Below are 19,216 nucleotides of genomic sequence, written 5' to 3' on the forward strand. Positions count from 1 at the left end.
ACACCGTGAAGGTATAATTTCAGATATTTGCCAGAAAATGAGCTAAAATAAAAAATAAGAAAATACACCAATTTAAAAAAAATAACAAAATATCAAGCTCCCTACCGATTAGGCACAAGTAAGACAAGAATATCAGTTGTAATTTATTGCATTAGTAACAGTGAGTCCTAATCTAATTTTCGGCATAATCACCACCGTTGATCTGGCATTTGTCATAGCATGGCACTAAATTTTGTATGTCCATGTTATATATGTGTGACAGCAAAGACTGGAACTATCTCTACTGCAGTGTAGCTGTCAAATCCTTGCTCTGCCAGAAACCTCTTCAGTTAAGCAAAGAGATGAAAGTCGGTACGTTCAAGGCCAGGGCTGTTCAGGGACTGGTCCAAGACCTCTCACCTGAAGTGATGCAAAGGGCCCGTGTGTACTCAGCTGTATGGAGTTGTGCACATTCGATTGGCCTTCCGTGAATTGTCTGCACCATCGTCTGACCATACTATCACTCACGGCGTCTGGTCTGCACACCTCACACGATTGCTGGTGGCTCTGTGCCAAATTCTGAGCGTGCAATGTAGGCTACATCGCAGTCGGTGGGAGACTTGTGTGAGAGCTGCAAACTTTAACCTAGAACTGTCCTAAAACGGCTGCATTGCAACTGTACCAGATTACAGCTACATGCCACTTCTTCATGCCTGCATGTTGGTGTGTCGCTCTCCGACCACTAGTGCTGCGTGTAGGCACCATTGGAGCTTTTTTCAGGATGCCCCTCATATGAACTTTCAGAAGCTTTTATTATTAGTGTTTTCCTGTTTTAATGTGTGGTTAGCTGAATCAGGTACCTATACAATGCAATTCTATAAATTCCTTGCGTTAAATTTCTAATACCTACATACCCTTTTCGTCAGCGTTAATGGTATAACTGCATGTTGTCAGTTTCACAGTACTTCACTTGGATATACTGTACTGAAGCAGAAATCCCATTGGTAATGTAAGGAAATATAACACTTGTATTTTGTTCGATTCAATTGTTTCACTTCTATGCAAGAGTTAAGTTGTTTGCTTTACAGAGAAGGGAGAAGTAGTATTATGCATTGAAAAATGAGTCCGCACTCATGGTTCCGCACTCATGGTTCTTGCAAGCAGACGGTTCCAAACCTCAGTGAAAATATCAACATATAATACAGAGAATGTATAAGGAGACTGATAAATTACAAATTGTATTTCTTAATCACTCTTCACTCTTATCTCATTTAGTCGTAACTTTAAAAATAATCAAGTATTTTATTTTAAACTTACTGCGTTGCGTATGACAAAATTCCGTAATCCTTCCCTAGCTTGTGAATTGTAATAATTTTCCAAATTCACTATTTTGCAGTTTGAATTCAAATCATAGAGAATAGAGAAATTAAGTCAATTTCATAGAAGATAATATTGGTACTTAACAAATCCATACGTGGATCTGTATGATTTTATTATTTCCATTTGCAGAAACATCAATTTTGTTTAGTTTGTAATTGTCAGGGAAAAATGTAAATTTTGTCCTGGAAAACCTGGAAAAGTCAGGGAATTTCATTTCTGCTTGTTTGTAGCCACCCTGCTGTTGCAATATGTTAATTACAATGAACAACAAAGTAATTTTGGGCGGGGTTCCCATGTGGTTTTATGTTGGGCCAACCTACTGAAAACCACCCTCTCTCCATCTCCCCCTTCTCTCACAAGAGAGAGAGTATGGTCTTGTCGGAAGGGATGTCACCTAATGCAGTTGGATAGGGAAGTGCCAAGTATACTAGCAATAAAGTCCATAACATGCAATATTGTCGACTTGACACTCATTCTTTTGTTTCTAATCGTGAAATTTGAAAGGCTACCATGTATTGGTTTTATATTTATTTCCATTTCTTTCCTTCTATAGTTTTCTCCTTCCCTCTTCTTTTCTTTCTTCAAAAGAAGAAAGGTGAAACAAGGGAGGAAAGAAAAAAAAGAAGTGGAAAGGAAGTGTGTGTGTGTGTGTGTGTGTGTGTGTGTGTGTGTGTGTGTCTCTCTCTCTCTCTCTCTCTCTCTCTCTCCCCCCTCTTTCTTCTTCCCTTTCTTTTTTCCTTTGAAAAGAGAGAAAGGAAATAAAAAAAGGAAACTTCTCTCTCCCCACCCCCTTAGTCTTTTCCTTTGTCTTGCTTTTCCTATTTCCCTTTCTCTACCTCTTTCACTTTCACCCTCTTTTCTTCTTTCTTTCTCTCTCCAGAGAGAGGGAAAGAAAGAAAGAATATTTTTTCTTTTTCCCCAAAGAGAGAGAGAGAGAGAGAGAGAGATTCTTCTATTTTAATTTAGAAAGGGAGAAGAGAGGTTTTCCTTCATTCTTCCTTCTCTCCTCTCTCTTTCTTTTTCTTCTCTCCCTCTCCCTCTCTCCCCTCCTCTCCCCCTCCTCTCTCTCCTCCCCATCTAAAACCTGCCCTCTCCCCCTGCGCCCCCAAAAGAATGAGGTGAAGAGCATAAGGAAGATTAGTGGGTCTGGCTTCAGTACTAAAAGCCATCCAAACTTGCATTTTCAGTTTTGGAGGTTGAACTAAACCTCTAGATTGTCGGTGTTCGTCCAGCATCACAAGGTCAGTTGGAATCTGCTAAGAAGAAAGAGCTTGGACTCCAATCTTAAAAGGCAGGTAATAGAGGAATGATTGGCAGGACTTGGCCCTCAGAATGTAGTTACCACACATATATGGAGTTTAATGTTTAATATTCCTTAAACTTTTCATGAAACCAGACTTGTTTTTTAGTAGACCATGAGTAAACAAAGTAGGTGTGGTTGCAGGAGAATGCCATCCCCTAGTTAAGAAAACTTTCATAATCCGCCGCCCCCTGGTATAGTATCACTCACATAAGCATTCCGCCCATCTACTGTAGTCTCTCCATGCTGATCCCTACAAGCATCCTTCCTTCTGCACTCCCAGCTAGAAATTTCCACTTCGAATACTGTAGATCATAATACAATCATAACACACTGGAAAAGAAGAATTGGTGAGAGAAATGTCCACAAAATTTCAACACGACGAGAGAAAAATGAATCACAAAATAGCCCAAAATAAAGTACCCTGGGGTGCAGAAGAGGGCGCATTGACCCTAAGGGCAAGGGAATAATTGCCCCTGACCCATACAACCTATTGAGTTTTAGGTGTTTATATGAAAATAAAACTCAACTACCTTTTTGCAGTGTAGCTAAAAATCGAGAATAACGTGTAACACGTAACAGTGGGAAAATTTTATTTGTTCTTATTTGAATAAGAAAAGGCTCGAGGCTCTCTTGAAAAAAATTGTTTGGAAGTTACATTTTAATACCACATGTAAAACTTACTACAACAAGTGATAAAATTTAATGACTTTATTGCGTCACAATAAGAGACATCGAGTTAAGAATCCAGTAAGAAGAGTCATTTGCTCAACCGCTAAGTCTAGACAAACTATGTATAAAAGGTATGAGACTAGTTTTTTTTTCATGATCAGCGAAGAAAAAGTAGTAATAATGAACACAGAGTCGTGAAGATATATGTTGAGCTCGTTGACTCTTACAGTACAGCCGATAGGTATTCTAATTTCAGTGACGTGCGGTGACATCGACACTTGGGGTAGCAGTCGGTGGCGTGCTCAAGGGGGGGGGGGGTTGGTGTGGATCACACCCCTCCTCCCTTTAGGGCCAGTATTCCTACAAAAAAGAAGAATGTCAATAACAGGAAAAGATTGCAAAATTATGAATGAGTACTAGAAAAAAGTACACGTAACCCCACTCACATTCGAAAATAAAAAAAACTATTTGATTTGACTCTAAGCCAGAGATCCTGGGTTCGAATCTCGGTTTGGCCATTTGTGTTCTTTGTGTGTGTCCCTTCATCAATTTTGTCGTACCAAAGGTGGCGGAAAAGCAAAGTAAAATAAACCAAATTGAGCAATTAATCAATGATTTGATTTCTTTTTTGTCACATTTGGTTAATTGCAAAGATGATACGATGAAATGGACATTTCCACTCATTTTTTTTACAACAATTTTAAAAACTACACCCTGGAAAAATGACCCCTGCAAGTTCTCGCGTTTCTCTGCGTCCAGTTTAAGGCAGAAACGAGACTTCCAAAGTTGCGAGGCTAGCGTTGCGCTGAAAACACGCCGCCGCCATTTTACTACGTCACTCCTTAGGGAGAGCTCGTTTGTCGTCTGCTTCGAGCGTCCAGTTCAGGATGGGTAGCCCACGGTGAGCGAACACGTGCAGCAGTTTTACAAATCTGTACCGATTTAAATAATGGAAGAAGGAGCGATAAGAGAAAGGAAAGTTATGCTTTGTAATGATCATTCTTCTATGAAATATCCGTGCTGCTCACGTGCAAGATAAATGAAAGGGTTCAGCTGCGTGTGTGTTCTCAGGCCATGTGAAAAATATTGCTTATAAAATTGGTTGCTGACCAGACACTCAAAAATATTTTTTAAACTTATATTTATCGATATTTACCGTAACCTATGTAGTGCAAAATAAGAATTTTCACATTGTTCACTTTATTTATAAAGCCTATTTAACTTTCTTTTCCATAAAGCAATTTCAGTTTGTGTTCCATTTCTGTTGCGCAAATTATGATCAAATATTTTTGTGCAGATAAGAGAAAATACACTGAGAAGATTACATTAGTTGCACAGTACATATCTATGCTTAGTTTATGTATAATTATTACAAGGAAATAATGTGTATAACCATGGGCGTATTTAAGGGGGATCCAACGGGTCCAACTCCCCTCTTTTTTTGGTTCACTAAAATTAACAGTTTCCGTGTTCTATCCGCTTGTTCATAAAAAATTCCTTCGGACTTATTTCATTCTCTTAAATTAGAGACGTATAGGATGGGAAGGAAATTTCGTAATTCCACACACCAGATGGGACTGCAGACCAATATCTGAAATTTCCTGATAGTTTCGGAATTTCTGCGATAAGAAACTGCATTGAGACTGTCAAATCAGTTATTTTTTTCCCCTCGAATCATATTAAAGAAATTTGGTTCTTAAAAACGTAGTGACACAAGATGAACAGAAAAGTATCAATATTAAGTAGCGTGACTACAAACACACAACTTTGTCGGGTCCAACATCCCCTCCCCCCATGCTCCCCAACAAGCTTCTGGCCAGCAGTGTCCTGGATTTCCACTTACGAAATAAAGCAATCCTAATCATACCAAAAGTTGATCCATCCCTTCCCCCCGTGAACTATATATACGCCCATGTGTATAATAATATCCCATACTGAAATAGTACGATATAATTATTTTAAATTTTGTACTGCGAAAAAAGCCGCCTCATCTCGTTACCCCGAACGCATTAATTGGTTGGTTCACAACTTCACCACTAAGGATCCTATCGAGACGAGACATGGCAGCCTTGGTCTCGTTCTCGTTGAGAGTTGTAAATGTCTGTCTCGTGTTTATTTGTAAATGTCTCATTGACAGTCTCGTCTCAATTTATAAACATCCGTCTCGGTTTGGGAGGGCAATTCTCGTTCTCGTCTCAAGTCTAGAAAAATATAGAATTAACAACGTATGCAAAGGCTTATCATTATAAATACAAAAAAATAATTTCTTAATATTTTTTTATTATTATTATTTTTGACCCCTAGTTTCGACGGTACAGCCCTCGAAAACTAAATATTATCCTACTTATATATGCAAACCAAACTGCAGATTCAGAATTACCAGGAATGAACTGGAGTTGTAATTATTATACACAAAATTCATGATTTATCTGAGGAAGTCGCATGTTCCAGGTTTGACTCTCGACCTGGGTATGACTGTTTCCTTGTGAGTGACATTTCATTGAACTGGAAATTGTTACATGGGAGGATGCTTGCTCGAGACTTTGGGGACAGCTAGGGGGATTCTTCTATTGTTAATGTTAGTGTTGCTCACGAGACGAGGCATGTTCCGTCTCGTCTCATAAAAGGAGATAGGACAAGTGAATGCTTTCGAAATGAGATGGGACAGAAGAAAAAGTTCGTCTCTCTTATCATGGCAGGTTGGGTGATACTTAGATTGTGCAGTTGGTGGTAGTGTGTGTGTGTGTGTGGGGGGGGGGGTGTACTCCTGCACCCCGACTTCGCATACTGCTTGTAGTTATTCATCTTCATTGTAGCGATTAGCCAAAACTGGGAAGAAATGTGATGTGAGAGATGATACATAATAAATTAACCATGCGTTCTCATCGTTGCGGTTAAACAAAGTGAACGGAAAAGCGACGTAAAACTAGGCTAAGTACAAAAAATTGCAATATATATATTAACTGAAGAAAACTGTCATTTACTGCAGGAAATTTAAAAACTCACCGTACCTTTTTATACCGTATCACCTCTTATATTGCAGAAATTGGCGTGTAAACCAGTGTGTTCTAAAAGTATTATCTTAAAATTTGTGAAGAAAATATTATGACGAAAATAATTGTAATTCCAGAAAAAGCATTCCTCTAACATTAAGTTCTTGCCAGTCAGAACTAACCTTTGTATTCGCAATGAACAAGGCTGTTCACGTGTTCAGCCATTGACTGTTACAAGGTTTGCTTTGTCACCCTAATGGAATAACCCTCTACCGAGTGGCTGAATTATAGTAAACCACTATACTGCTAGGGCATAATTCATCTCCAAGAAATGGAGCACAGATTTTTGCACTGGAAGTTGCAAGATACTTGTTTTACACAGTAACAAGTGAATATGCTGTCGCTTCCGCAGCTCATGCTAAGTTAACGGGACAAGCAGAAGCCCCGCCTGCTTGCATTTCTAAGTGATGACGTCAGAGGACCTCCTGTCTGTGGAGAGGACGTTTTCAAATCCGTGACGTAGTAGGTGAATTTCAGCGGTGTTTGAAGGAGTGTTTCTCGAGAACCGAAACAAATATCGCCAAGATATTTTGCACATCTCATGTTTGTGTCATTATCTGTAAAATGAATGGATTTAAAACGTTTTTCATGTCAAAGTGGAAATGTCCATTGATGAAGGGACGAGCACAGGGAACGCCCATGCCCGGGTCGGGGTTCGAACCCGGAACTCCTGGTGTCGTAGCGCGCTGTGATAACCACTCCCCCACGCTTGGTTGATTTGGTGACAAGTAACAAACCACAACACACTTTTTTGAAGTTTCTTCAATGATATTCATTTGACTTTTTGAGTTCTGAGATACATTTTTCATTCCAAATTATTTCATTATTCACTGCAACACATAGGACAAGAATGCGCACTCATCACGGGTTCGAATCCTGGCCTGGATTGTTCATATGAGGTCCCTTCACCAATTTCATCATATCATCACTCAATCCTCATTTTCGCGATAACCAAATGTGGCAGAAAAGCGAAGTAAAATAAACCAAACCAACAACAATATGAACACGCGTTCTCTTGCCCAAATAAACACATCCGTATTTATGACTGTTAGAGACCAAGAGTAGTATATTTAAATAAAACACTACTAAAACGAGAGTCAGAGAGAGCCTGAGCACATATTTGTAATTTAATCATTATATATTCCATATTTGAAAAAGAAAAAAGAAAGAAAGCATAACATTATTGTCTGCACATAACACGTTCCCGTTTCATAAATAATAAAACTACACCCCATATTATACATACGCACATATTGTACAACGTGTAAAAGGTTGTGTAAATACAGAGAACATAAGTACTGCAGAAAATTTTACCCTGAGTTCTTTAGAGGATTTACAAAAAAATTATGAGAGACCAATCCCCTATCTGTCCTATAGGAGATAGACTGGGGGACCTGAAAGCACGGGCTTTCAACCATTGAAGCGGGGGCCGAGGAGGCAAGGGAGGTAGAGGTAGAAATCTTCCTTTTCCTTGGGCCGGCCGTTTCTACCTGGAAACTGGTCTGGCGGAAGAAGAGCGAGCTAGGGTATCCAGCCAGCTTTGCCCGCGGAGAACACCGATGGACGAGAAGCGCGTGGAAAAGACAGCTGTGGTGGCTTTAACAAGACAATAAATATTGTGATTTGAATATAATTCGAGATGTGAGATTGATTGATCTATCTCTGCTAGACTAGCTACTCCTCAGTGCACGTCACTGTCTAATTTCACCGACAAAAGCGGGTCTTTCTATTCAGTGCTCGCCTCAAATGATCTGTTTAATTTCTGTCATTAGGGATTACAACATTTCAGAACAGGGAGAGCATTGCGGTGGCCCTCCGCATTGCAGGGGTTGCTGTTGTGGGAGGGCACCCGGAGGCCAGTGTCGAGGTCACGACGACGTAAAAGCTCTCGTAGGGGAAGAGAAGATACAAAGGGACATTTATGGGACACGGTTGATTGGTTTGGTTTATTTTACTTCGTTTTTCTGCCACCTTTGGATAATCGCAAAGATAAGGAGGATGCGTGACGACTAGACCTCGGCTGCTATTTTTTGGATGGTTTTTTAGGTTCTAAAAAATGTGCTTTTAGTTTCCTAAAATAGGCTCTAAAAATCCTAAAATAGGTTCTAAAAATCCTAAAATAGGTTCTAAAAACCTTAAATTAGGCTCGAAAAATCCTGAAATGGGTTGCAAAAAGACTTAATTTGGTACAAAATTCCTGAAAAATACTGATTAGATACAATTGTTAAGAACAACATTTCACAAGAACTGTAATAACCAAATATTAATTTTCTAAACAAATTTGCATTTCTGTATATCATTTTGAAAATTATCTACAAATTATTATAATACTGCACTTGTGCTATTAGAAAAAGTTACTTGTTGATATGAAAAATGAATGACGTATGTATAATTTGCTGCACGGGAATTACACGTGAGTTATTAGCTCCGGAAATTATGCATGAATTAATGGCTCTGGAAATTATTCATGAATTTTGGCAAGACCTGAAAAAGGGTACAACCGGATGTTTTCTCTGTTCTCTCTCTTATCCCATTTCTTTCTCCGTAGACGTGAAAAATTGCAACTTTTATTAATCCAAATCCCATGAAATTTAAACATGTTTATGAATGCCCCGAGGCAAGTTTATCTCGGTTTAGCTTTCATTTTTTTAAGAAGAAAAAGAAAGGTACATTGAAAATAAAGCAAAATTTTCTCAATCCGTGAACTTTGTCAGATAGATTGTTCTGCAAAAGACACTAACAGAGGGAAGATTATTGCAAAATAATATATATTGAAGTTGATTACGTAAATTTTTTGGTACATTGGAATCATACAAACCCTTTACATTGTTAATATTTTTGTGTGTGGAAGGGAGGGTTGAGAGTCTAATACGTAAGGTTGGAATAGAGAAAACATCTACTTGTATCCTTGAAGTTTTGGAAAGTTCACCTTGAAAACCAGGAATTACACTTGAATTCTATCAAGGTTCTAGTGACCACCATGAATACTTTTGAGTTATCCACAATCAAACTCCACCTTTTGTCTGTGAGGATCATTTCATGTGCTGAAAATTATCTTTCAAGAGAAACATAGTCAGTACTGCAATTGCAATGAAGGGGTTCCGGGTTTGATACCCGGTGGAGGCACATAGTGGTTCGGATCCCACTTTAAACTCTAGGTCCAGTCCAGATTTAAAACAACAGATCAATCAATCAATGAAAGTAAATTTGAATGCTAAAAGATTACTTTGCAAGGCCTGAATGCCAAAAATTACCAAACTGACACGAGAGGGAGCAAGGCCACACAGATCAGAAGTTTGCACTTGGGACTGTGCAGGCAGTAGAGACGATTGGGTGCCAAAACTGAGAAAGGAGAGGAGGGTGGGTGGCAAGAACAGTTTACTTTATCTTAGCATTAAAAGTCTATAGTGCAGAGGTAAAATGTTGGGGGGAACAACTGTCTGCAGGTAACAGTGACATCAGACATTTTTTTTTAAAGTTTTGATAGACATCATATACTTGGAGGGAGGGTAATCGACAGAAAACATGTTTCAAACACGCCAGTCATTGAATTATTTCGCCACCAAACCTAGTAAATACCTCTGTGAGATATAAATATCCTGTAAAACCTAAAAAAAAGGTTTAATTTAGGCACATAAACCTAAAATAGGTTCTAACAATCAAAATAGGTTATTTATTTATAAAACTTCGTTAGTTGTTTAGTTTTTTAATGAAACCCTGATATCACCTGCAAAGGAAAAAAATAGGTTAGAAACCTAAAACCCGTGGTCTAGTGATGACATTGACATGATAATATTAATGAACACCCATTAGCAGACCGGGATTCGAACCCGGGACCCTTGGCATCGTAGGTCGGCTTGTGGGTGGACAGACGGGGAACACTGACTGGTGACAGAATGTTTTGGGACAATCTAAACAGCTTGTTGCATAAGCTGTCACTGTTTCCGCGCTCGTCGAACGTTGACCTTCCTAGCAGCCGGACCCTGTAGCCGAGTGGTTAGCACATCGCGCTGCGACGCCAAGGGTCCGGGGTTCGAATCCCGCTCGGGCTTGGTTGTTTGTGAATGTCGATTCATCAATTTCATCACTCATCTTCGCAAATTAGCCAAGAGACAGAAAACGCGAAGTAAAATAAACTAAATCAATCAATCAACCTTCCTAGCATTTTCATTCGCTATCTGCTCTCACCCCCCTACCCAAGCTCGTACCCAGGGATGGGCCATGTACCCCTCGAGCCATGAAATTTTTAAATGACCTATTAAAAGGTACGAAAATAATATCGACGATTTTTCAAACTTGTAAAAAATTGAATTTTGCTCTTGCATAAATTAATGCGTTTGTTGTGTAGAGAGGCAGTCTGGGATACCGGGTAGCTTTAGTTTTACAACCATAGATGCAAAGCTGCCAGTATTGGCGGTGATTGGAGGAGGTCCTACACTATGACCTCTTAATGCTAAGTCTTATCTACTCAGACCCAGTGGAGGCACATAGTGATTCGGATCCCACTTTAAACTATAGGTCCAGTCCCAATTAGTTTATAAAAGTATAAAAGTGCACTTAAAACAAAACTCAAACTAGTCTGCTAAGAGAGAGCCTTGCCCCCCAGTTTTGGCACGCAATCGCCTCTACTGGCTACCAGGTGAAAATGTCTCTTCCCACTTTTTTTCGGTTAACCATAGACCGCTACGATCCTTCGTAGCAGGCTATGGGTTTAACTCGCATTTTAGAATTCTTTATTGTAATAATGATTGCTAATTGCTAATGCGTGTAATTTAATTTACAAATATATTATTTTCGTGGCTGTTCAATGGTTCTGGTATAAGAAAATAAAGGAAATTTGAAAACATTTTCGACTTGCGAAACTCAGAACTATCCGAATACTTATGACCAGTATCGGCGATTGGATGCCAAAACTGGTGAAGGGGGCCGGGAAAGAACAGATATTTTCTCTTGGTAGACCAACAATAAGAGGGCATATAGTAAGGGGGCAAAAGTGGCAAAAAAGTCTGGGAGCAACTGCCCCAGGTCCCCCCAAATAGCCGCCACTGTATATACAGGGTGCTTCTAAAGGTCGTTTACAACGCTTGGGAGGTGATTCCTCACACGAAAACAAGCAAAAAGTCTAAGTTCCATTTTTACGACTGAGGCTTCGTTTCCGAGATAGGAGCCTCGCAAAAGGTGACAAAGTGAACGTCACACCTGACTTGGACGAATACTATAACAGATAGAGAGGCGGTTCCAAGGGAATCATAAAGGAATCGTATGTGCTCAGTCCGGAAGTCACTATGAAAAGTTCACTGCACGCATGCGCAATGGAGTCCTCAAAGGAATTGGGGATTTCCAGCAAGAACAATACATGGAAAGGGTATGTAACGCAGCAAGAAGGACCGTGACAATGAGAAATGCGTTAAAGACAACACATCCCGACCTCAAACATCAAAACATGAGCACCGAACACAAAATCCGAAAAGTTGAGCACGGTTGCATACCCCAGTTACACGCGAGGAATGAACGAATCATGTCATGTGGCATACGAGAGACACATTACTCCACCAGGAGGAGGGAAAGAAAAACACATTATCAGGTGATTGCGACAACTTGTATTTTTACACGCGACAACTACGTAATATCCCCCCCACACACACACACAACAAACAACAAATGCTACAATATCTTACGCACAGACAGTGCGTGTCACTGTACACCAACTGAAGATGTCACTTTCACCACACAAAGGGGGTGGGGAGCAATACCAAGAGTGTTCTCACTGAGATTTGCCGAGGGCAATAATCACAGACGGTTTTCAAAATGTCTGCCATTCACTTCTACGCAGAGATGACAGCGACATTTCAAGGATTGTCGAGTACGAGCAAACAAGCCAGATGTATCTGCTACCGTCGCGGCGGCGACGTTGATGCGACAACGAGGTCCTCAGCTGATGTGACAGGTGTGTCGTATACGAGGGTTTTCATTTCTCCCCAGAAGAAAAAATCGAGAGGGTTGAGATCTGGCGACCTCGGTGACCAAGGCACAGGTTCATCCATACCAATGAACCTATTGCGAAACACGTCATGCAGGAAATGTCGTACATTACAATCGATATGAGCTGGTGCACCATCGTGTTGGTACCACATTTCTTGCCGCAGTGCCAAAGGTACGGTCTCCAACAGTTCAGGCAGAACGTTACTAAGAAATGCATGATACGTGCGACCATTCAGGCGAACAGGGAGAATGTATGGTCCAATTAAATGATCATGTACTATCCCGCACAACACATTCACTGAAAACCTGTGCTGGTGATGGGCCACAAAAAGTGCATGTGGGTTGTCAAAGTCCCATACATGACTGTTTCTACTATTGAAGACATCAATCCTGGTGAAAATGGCTTCATCTGTCCACAATACGTTTGCCCCGAAGTGAGGGTTTGTGTCCAGATGATGCAACAACCATTGGCAAAACTCCATACGAGGGCGAAAGTCACGAGGTAACAGTTCTTGTACTTTCTGCAGTTGAAAAGGGTGCATTCCTTCCTCTGACAACACTCGCCAAACATTCACATGAGACGTGTTTCGTGCCCGAGCGAGCACGCGCGTACTAGTTCCAGGATGTTCTGCGACCGCTGTTAACACATCTTCTGCAAACTGATGTGTGCGTACACTTCGGGGTCTTCCAACTTCTTGCCGCGGTGGTAACACTGACCCTGTTTCACGCAGTCGATTGTCCACTACCTGAAAGAAGGTGTGAGACGGTAAAGGTCTATGTGGAAAGCGTTCTCCATAAAGACGCCTTGCCTCGCGGCTATTACCACGTGCCTCCCCATACATGAGATGCATGTCTGCTAGCTGCTGGGTCGTATACGCAGCCATCTGTGTAATAGGGAGCTGGAACTGCAAAGTATTGTTTTTGTTTAACACTGGCACACTGCACAAATTGGCCGTATCACCGTACGAACACCACAGACCAATTGTTGCGATACTTGACTTGTCCACTCCACCACGTCAACTTCTTTCAATACAACATACTAGTACTCTTCAATGCGTATGACAACCTAGAGCGAACTGCTGATCATATCCCAGCACCTACAAACGACTGGAACGACTGCCGGAGAGAACCAACCCTTCGAGCTCCTCTCGCGGGAACAGCAGTCATGAAGGTCAAACGTAGACTACGAGAGCCAGACTTGCCTGTGCAGCGCTTCCAAAACTGGTCTCTTTTACGTCACAATGATCGCCTGCGAACACTTTTGGTATTGCTCCCCACCCCCTTTGTGTGGTGAAAATGACATCTTCAGTTGGTGTACAGTGACACGCACTGTCTGTGCATAAGACATTGTAGCATTTGTTGTTTGTTGTGTGTGTGTGTCGGGAGGGGGGATATTACGTAGTTGTCGCGTGTAAAAATACACGTTGTCGCAATCACCTGATAATGTGTTTTTCTTTCCCTCCTCCTGGTGGAGTAATGTGTCTCTTGTATGCCACATGACATGATTCGTTCATTCCTCGCGTGTAACTGGGGTATGCAACCGTGCTCAACTTTTCGGATTTTGTGTTCGGTGCTCATGTTTTGATGTTTGAGGTCGGGATGTGTTGTCTTTAACGCATTTCTCATTGTCACGGTCCTTCTTGCTGCGTTACATACCCTTTCCATGTATTGTTCTTGCTGGAAATCCCCAATTCCTTTGAGGACTCCATTGCGCATGCGTGCAGTGAACTTTTCATAGTGACTTCCGGACTGAGCACATACGATTCCTTTATGATTCCCTTGGAACCGCCTCTCTATCTGTTATAGTATTCGTCCAAGTCAGGTGTGACGTTCACTTTGTCACCTTTTGCGAGGCTCCTATCTCGGAAACGAAGCCTCAGTCGTAAAAATGGAACTTAGACTTTTTGCTTGTTTTCGTGTGAGGAATCACCTCCCAAGCGTTGTAAACGACCTTTAGAAACACCCTGTATATACGGATCTGGCCCCTCCGTCAAAAAAAATCCTGGGTACGGGCCTGCCCCTACCATATTAGGAGGAAGCCAGGCCGCAAATAAGCCACACGGGAATGCACAGCACACTAACCACTTCTACGATAATTGTGCCTCCCCGATGGCGCAGTGGTAGCTAATCCTCGCCTTGTAATCAACGGGTCCCGGGTTCGATACCCGGTGGCGGCACATAGTGGTTCGGATACTACTATCAACTGTAGGTCTAGTCCCGATTAGACTTACTGTGCATAAAATGAACTTAAAACACCAACTCAATAACTGTGTGAGAAATGAGTGGTTAGCAGCACACTACGACGCCAAGGATCCTGTGTTCGAACCTGTCTGGACATGGGTGTTCTTTGTGAGTGTCCCTTCATCAGTTTCATCATCACTCATTCACTCATCCTCATCTTCGCGATTAGCCAAAAGTGGCGGAAATGCAAAGAAAAATAAACCAACTCAATCAATGAACTTCTTGAATGTTATAAAAAAGTGAGGAATAAACTAGGAAGTGGCAACAAGGCGTGCGCAACTGCCGTTTCTCGGATTCCCACTCGCTTCTCGCTATCCAGGAGACATTTCCCTGGTTCGATTGGCACAGAAACTGTCGCTAACTCGGGAAAGGTGACAAGTTGGAACAAACGCATTTTAGAATATAGGCTGCAAATATGAAATGGGAAATTTTTCGCTAGTTGCTAGGGGCATTAACGTGTAGTACAGAACAACACCCCTCCCGCTAAAAAAAATTAAGGGGAACAATGTACCTCTTGCAGGGCCGTATCAAGGTTTGTGGAGGCCCCTGGGCAAAATGTTTTGTGCCCCCAATTTTTTATTATTTTTTACTAGGAGCTTTATTAGCTCAATATGTTAACCACCAATTTTCAGCAGTTGAAATGGTAGACCTGGTTTTAGAATCGGTAGTGTATCACAATCGAACATATCGCAGATGGGTTTGCAGGGAGAATAGTGCAGTAAAATAAAGTTACTGGACGAAAATTGTAGCTCTATAGCAGCAGTAAAATTCTGCATCTAGATGTCTACAGTATATTATGAAGAGTGAACACTGTAACTACAATATTTAGTAAATACTAAGGGGGTCCACATGGAGACAGAGAACTGAGCAGTAGACTGTACTTACGTACATAATTGATTATAAATGGTATTATTAAGAGTACACATGTCACTACATATGTACGGTCCATCTACTGGACAATTACCGACAGGTTCATTGTGGAAATTGTAGTAACTACACTTTCTTCAAGAAAATTCCCAAAGGCTTAACACTTATATAGTAGACACACTTTTCTTGCCTTTTTCGCCGAAAATTCATCTACTATATCATCGTTCATGTTCAATGCTTAATAAAGAAAGATTGGATAAGCGATCCTGTCCCATGGCAGTAAGAAGCCTGTTTTTCACTAATTTCATTTTTGAGAAAGATCTTTCTCCGCTGCAGTTTGTTACCATTAAGACCAAATACATTCTAAAGAGAATTTCGACATTGGGAAATGTAATGCAGAACGGGATCTTACGTACAATATTATACATAGACAGTTCCATTGGGATGTCTTCCTGATGTTTGACATTGCTACTGCTTACTAGGTGTGCAAACTGTATCAGATCATTCTATAGCGAGGGTTCCAGATCCTCTTCGTAGATGCTCACAAGCTCGCGAGCTGCAGCTGTAATTTGTGATGGAGTTGCCACTGCAAGTTCATTTAGAATACTGAACCTCTTTGCGACAGTTTCATAGGGAAAAATCCTGTCTGGGAGTGATGAGGTGATTTGATCAATCACTGGTAGAAAACTTTCCACTCTGAAATGTTCACTCGGCGAGAGGTGGATTTGAGGTTCATTTTGATAGTCTAAGAGTATTCAGTCGGACGTTTCTCACCCGCTGACGTGAGTGTTCCTTATTGTACTCTTCTGTGCCACTTCTTCTTCTGGCTATCTCCTCATATTCAGAAAACTACTTCCTTTTTGATTCTACGAACTTCTTTAAAGACCTCAAAATGTCAATGGCAGACTGAAAAACTAACCTTGGATCCTGGAGTGTTTTGCTCGTAGAATCAAATCTCTCTAAAATGTCATTCGAGAAGACGCCGAACGATGTGATTTCCAGGGACGACATCTGCCGTGAGAGGCAATTCGCTTCATTTCTTACAATACATGCTCGCCGAGTCTCACTTAAACTCTTGGGAACATAGTATTTCCCTTCTGTTTGTCTTAACTTATCCACCAATGTTTGATAACGGTGAGGTGATGCTGTGAAGAACACACAAAACCGCTGTATAAAATCGAAGAAATTAACAGCTGCAGGACATGCATTAGCCGCTGCTTTCCCTACCAGATTGAAAGAGTGGGCACAACATGGTACCAGCTCTGCCAGTTTATTTTTTTCCTTGACGAGAGGAATACTTTATACTTTCCACACATATTCACAGCATGGCCACGACAGTAACCTATATCAATCTTATGATGGTCTAGAAACTCCAATTACGCATTAGCAATAGCAGACCCAGTGTGACCACAATTTGGTAAGAAGGTCAGAAACCTTTCTTTTGGAGATAACCCTTCCATATAGCGCACAACTATAGTAAGCTGATCGATGTATGACTCATCTCATTTTTTTGGTGGAGGCCCTTCACATCTTCCTTTTGGTGGGGGCCCCGGGGCAATTGCCCCAGTTGCCTATAGGTTAATCCGGCCCTGACCTCTTGTGCAGAGGCGTCCGGTCAACGGGAGATGCGGCGATGACAAAGTAAAATAATAAAAATATTGCTTTTTAAATATTTTAGAGAAGTAAAAAATAAGTCTGAATATTCGCACATTGGAGTGAAATTAGCCAAGTGACACCATGAAACACCTAGAAATACGCAAGAGATTCGCCAAGTTTAGCGCATCGAAAGGAGAGCCCAGTTCTACCCCCTGTGCCCAACCATCCCGCTACGTTTCCTGTTGAGTGCAACGGTGTCAAGCGGCCCAGGTCATCGCAGGAATTGTGCGAATCCAAGGTCATTCGATCGCTCCTCCCCTGATCTTGAAGGTCTGGTCATAGGAGACCTTTTTTCAGCCCCCTTGTTTACAAACACGGCAGGGTTTCTGTGACGTCATCAAGATGAAACTTCTCGGAATGTCTAGCACTGTAAAGCATGCAACGCTCTTGTTTTTATGATTTTGATTTGATTTGAATTTAAAATTTTGGGTGCGTCAGCACTAAGGCTATTTTGCACCCGTCACATTATACGGGGACCAGCCCCTTATCGTTACACATAACTCTAACGTTGCATAACTAAAATCATAAAATATTAAAATCTTCTGACTTTCGTTAAAAGCTGAGGCTGTAAAGGAGCACTCAGCACAAATAAGGACAAAACAAACAAAATTATACTGGCCATGGGGCCAGTCGCCAGAGCCTCGTTAGTCTGCAGTCCAGTGTGGCCGCGGTGGCTCAGTCGGTAACGCGTCTGACTGCCATGCTCAAGGTCCCGGGTTCGATCCCCGGCCGGTTCAAATCCGGGAACTTTTCTAACGTTGGAAGCGGCTCCGGCGCCCACCCAGCGTCGAATGACATGGGTATCTGGGGGAAACCCTGGGGGGTAAAGGCGGTCAGGGGCGTGATGCTGATCACATCACCCCCACTCACGACCGGATCAAGAAAGTGTGGGGCGTTACCCCCACACCCCCTATACGCCTTCATGGCGTGGTGCTAAGCACAGGGGAGAACTTTATCTTTACTTTACCAGGGTGTACTACGTGGAAGTGAGGTTGACTATTGGGTGCACTACGTGGAAGGAGCACTCCTTACACCCTTCTTGTTTTTATGAGAAAAAAACACATATTGAAGAACATTGCAACACAAGTTACACACAATACATGAAAGTAATGGTGCATACAAAAAAATATAAATAAGCAAAAGCATAAATTTACCCACGGTTAGTGCCGGAGAGAACTGGAAAATGAGCAGTTCCGAAACCATTTTATTTCTTTCATAGTATTTCCCCCTTTTATTTTTTTTGAATCCTGCCGTTTAAATATAGATTACGGAAAAACGTTCTTGCTTTACAAAACACGAAGTACTTCCTGTTGTCTTGTGTTTACTATGCTTACAAATGACAAGACTGATCAAGAGTTTTGTTCTCGAGGTGACAAACATAGGCTACTCGGACAGAACCCTTTTCCTAGCACATCTTACCTTCACACCAGGGTGACCAGACACATACATTCAAAAAAGAGGACAGAGCATAGCTAAAAAGGAGGACAAGGTCATAGAAAAGAGGACACCGCAAAAAATGGCAACTCATTTTGCCATTACTTACAATTTAATCAATATTAAAAAAAATACCAACACTTTGCTCACAGATAATTCTGATCATTTTCTCAATAATTTCCTCTTTCCTTTAAGCAACGAAAGCAAACTCCTAATCTGCTATTTAACACATGACAATCATAAATAAGAATATCTATAATTTGTAGTACAGAATCTTACTCTTTTTCCAATCCTTGGATATTAGAATGCAATACCCTCATAAGTGAATGCAAATGTAACAAGTCAGCTTCGCTTTAACTTATTTCCAAAAACCGAATTTGAATTTTAGGTAGTTTAGATTGGGTCAAGAAATATCATTTTAATGACATGAACATTTCTAGCAGTCTTTCAACAGCAGGGGAAAGTGACAGCCACCTTACACTTTACCTCATATTCGTTCGTTTCTTCCATCCTTTGAAAGCAGGATATATTTTTGCGAGAGCATTGTTGAATTTACGCTTTCGCTTCGTTATTTCATAAAAGTAATTACTACTTAATAATCAAAATTCTCACTACGCGTTTCTGTATCGCGTGTGTATGACTCGAAAATGAA

The sequence above is a fragment of the Lepisma saccharinum genome, chromosome 20, assembly GCF_977018435.1.
Source record: "Lepisma saccharinum chromosome 20, izLepSacc3.1, whole genome shotgun sequence".
Classification (NCBI taxonomy): Eukaryota; Metazoa; Arthropoda; class Insecta; order Zygentoma; family Lepismatidae; genus Lepisma; species Lepisma saccharinum.